This window comes from Poecilia latipinna, unplaced genomic scaffold (genome assembly GCF_001443285.1).
Source record: "Poecilia latipinna isolate Pla-1442-1.1 unplaced genomic scaffold, P_latipinna-1.0 Scaffold506, whole genome shotgun sequence".
In the NCBI taxonomy this organism is placed as follows: domain Eukaryota; kingdom Metazoa; phylum Chordata; class Actinopteri; order Cyprinodontiformes; family Poeciliidae; genus Poecilia; species Poecilia latipinna.
In genome coordinates, this window is record NW_015113122.1 from 264096 (window position 1) to 267980 (window position 3885).

Genomic DNA, 3885 nt, shown 5'->3' on the forward strand with positions numbered 1-3885 from the left:
TTTTTTTTTTTTTTTTTTTTTTTTTTTTTACACTCTTGCTGCTTTAAATGGACCGCAGACGGTTACTGACTTCACAGTTCCTGTGACTTTTGCTTCCCAGCCAGTGAGGTTTTATTATTTCACCTGCAGTTCAGCTCACAGTGGATACAGCCGTCACCGTGAGATTATATCATATATCGCTGGAAGAATGTGCAACAGCTACAACAATCGGCGGCACAAAATGTTGCAGCGTCTCAGTGAAAAGAATACAACAGTCAGGTAACATGCGAACAACAGTCGGAGCTCGGAGAGAACAGTGTGATCCTGTAAGGATGTAAAAAAAAAAAATTAAAATAAAAAAAGGCTTCGGTGTGATTAAATATTTACTTTCATCTCTTTCCGATGCTCGGACCCAGCTCATTTTCATCTTAATAGCTCACAACAGGTTTGCAGGCAAATGCCAAGTAATGTTTGCTAAGCATATGCTGTATGAAATGAGGCTTCATCTCATCTTATCTGTGGAATGAGATGTAATAGAGTCGCAAACGATGGGAGCCGAATCAGGACTGCAGCCGGTGATTGGCAAGTCCGCACCGGAAAATATAGACGTCAGCCCTGAGGAACATTGTCACACAACAATATGAGCCCCATAAAAAAAAAAGAGCAGATATTCATACACTGATAGACTAGGAGAGCTTTTTATTACAGCATGTAATTAAATTCTCCTAGTGCAAAATAAAGATAAGGATTCCATTACCCCTCTAAAACATTCTGGGGGATAATGGATTTTTGTGGTTGATGGAGCGCCTCATGTGGGACAGGTGGGATTTATTCCCAGGCTAAACTCAGGCAAACAGACAGCCGCGGCATCCAACCACTGGGAGCCGGCGCCGACATTTGATGCTCCATTGGCACCGGAGGCAAATGAGATTACACCGAGGGAAATGGAAGCGACTCATTCCTTGACAGATTTACAGATCTTCTGCGGACAAAATACGCGCGCAGAGGCTGTAAAACCCATCATCTGTGCGGTGAATTACACACAGCTTGGAACAACTTGTTTTGGTTAGGAAAAAAAAAAAAATCCACACAAAACAGTCGGCGTTGATTTAGCCGCCACCCCTCCCCTCACCTATCCGTCCGCGCTTCAATAACTCCTCCCGCGTCACGTGGAAAAGCACCAGGTCACTTTTTTTTTTCCTTTTTTTTTTTTTTTTGCTACGCTGGGACTCGCAGAAGCTCATCTTTTCATCAGTTTGCTAAACTGCTCCGTAGAACTGTCCTTGGCCTTTGATCTGTTGGATGCTTACAATAGACTAATCCCACAGCAACAATAACTGTACATCACAAGACTTGCAAGAGCATCAGTTTTTTCTTCTTTTTTCTTTTTTTTTTTTTTTTTCCATCGGCCTGATAGATTCAATCCGAATATGAGCAGCTAAGACTGCTGGCATCCCCTGGTCCCTGAGCAATAACAAGCGAAGGTCAAACACGGCTGCACTCGGTTCCACTTTACAAGTTACTCCACTAGACTGTGGGAATTCTGCGGCGAGTCATAAAGGAAGAGTATTAAATGCTCAAAACACTATCAAATCAAAAAAAAAAAAAAAATGGTTTTAAAGTATTTCAACTTTTGGTTATGTTAAACCTCTTATTAATAATGATATGTGAGCTTCGGCGCCACAGTCTGTTAGCATCCACTGTGATTCCATTGATTCCAAGCTCTCAGGCAACCAACAAAGCCTCAGACCTGACAGACACGTTTGATCATAATTTACCAGTACCATGACCCTTTGACCTGGTCTTCCCATTGTCAGCACGTTACAATGGTTTACTGTAAGAAGCTGAGGACAAAAGTCCGGGCTCTGCTCACGGCGCCGAAGCGCAGCTGTTCGCAGACACCAAAGACTTTGTTCGTTGTCTTGACTAGTCCTTTTATTCTCTGCGTCTTGGTCGACGTTTCTTCTTACGTCTCACACTGTCCAGTGCTGGACAATCTAATGTCCTGTTCATTTCAGTGAACATTACAGGAATCCATAATACATCACAAGATAAACAACCAAAGATAACATGTAAATATATATATATACAGTATATATATATATATATATATATATATATATATATATATATATATATATATATATATATATATATATATATATAAAACCTCTTGGCAGACTCCTGGACCTCTTTAAACACATATTCAGTAATGTCTATACCTTTACTGTGCCAATAGAGCATATATAATTCTTTGGTATCTTTAGCTCTTTGACTGACCAATGTCTTTCTACCATAAGGTCATTTTGATCCTTGGTAGCCTCTGTGTACAGTGTGGATTTAACTAAAGGATGCAGACAGGCAGATGTCGCAGGTCAGTCACTCTGCAGCTGAACTTCAAGTTAGCTCAGTCTCTTTATAAATAGTGCCAGGTGTGAAACCAAAAAGACTAAATGTTGAATCTGAGCCGACAGCTCCTTTAACAAAGTAATATTTGAAGGGTTCGTGTTACCAGATTATTGGAGCTTTTGGGTAAATTGCTGTCTATTGAAAGTGTACTTGTCTTGAAAAACGGTGCTGAAATACGGAGAGCAAACAGTGCTGCTATCTTTCTCAATGAGGTTCTTATCTGGTTAAGTAAAGGTTATTATTTCAGAACTGTAAACAATGCACTTTTAAACGAGATCGATTTAGTCTTATTTTTTGCTCCACAGAAATGTGATATATTTCCAAGGAGTTTGAACCTCTTTAGAACGATTGTGCATAAATGGTGATTACATTTAACTATCACAGAGTAAATCTTATTAAACCTCGTTTAGGTCTTGTACATGGACCAGACTCATACATATCCTCTACAGCCACATAGACCTGCTTCCCAAGGAGAGTGCAGAAGCATTTAATCAAATCAGTCCAATCAGACAAATTCAGTCAATCTACATGGAACTCCATTATGTTACAAATGTCCATCTCTTGAGGTTTCCTGTTAATTTTCAAGAGACGGATTCATTTAAAAACAACTATTTTGTGGACTTGAACATTTGTTTTGAAATGGAGAAATCTTGCATGAAATTACAGAGTGTTTCCATCCTGAGCACAGTCTATGTTCTGTACACACTCCATACTGTCTCTATATTGGACTTATTGCAACTCGCAGAAAGTGTCATTTCCCTGCACATGTTCTCAGTGATTATGCAGAAACATAAATTAAGTCACAGTCAAGAAAGTGCAGACGCTTAGTAAATCATAAAAATTGATGTTAAACAGGTACAGTTCAAGTGTAATTATATTTAACCTATTGCTTTCTCTCACAACGTTGATTTTCAAGTCCCAAAAAAATTTTTTTTGTTTCAAGTCAGTTGTTATTCTACAAAAAATCAGATTCAGAGGCATAAACAAAATATCTGTAAACTTATAGGTTTTTACTGTAATATATTAAAACAGAACACAAGCAATACAGTTTGATTTTAGCTGGAAATAAACTCAAGCGAATTAGTCACTGATTGATCATATGTTTGCGAATTTAAAAATAACCTAATTTAGAGCAAGCTATCGTGAACAAAAGCATCCTCTTCCACAAAAAAAAAAAAAAAAATGGTTTTAACAAGCATCCTCTAAAAGCATTTCAAACTACTTTTTTCAGTTTGCCTGTTTTTAACAATCATTCAGTTGGACAAGACGAAACACGCCGGCCTAAATTACAAATCGATCTCGGAGCATTACTTGGCACAGAGAGGAGAAGACGGATAGATGTGTTCTTAGATATGAAATGTGCCGCTGGAGTGCGGCAGAGCCTCCGAGAAGTACTCTTACTGAAAATAAGACTATGGGACTTTTTTTTTTTTTTTTTTTTTTTTTTCTGGCCTTTCCCAAAAAATTTAATTTAAAAACAACCGAAAAACGGGGGAA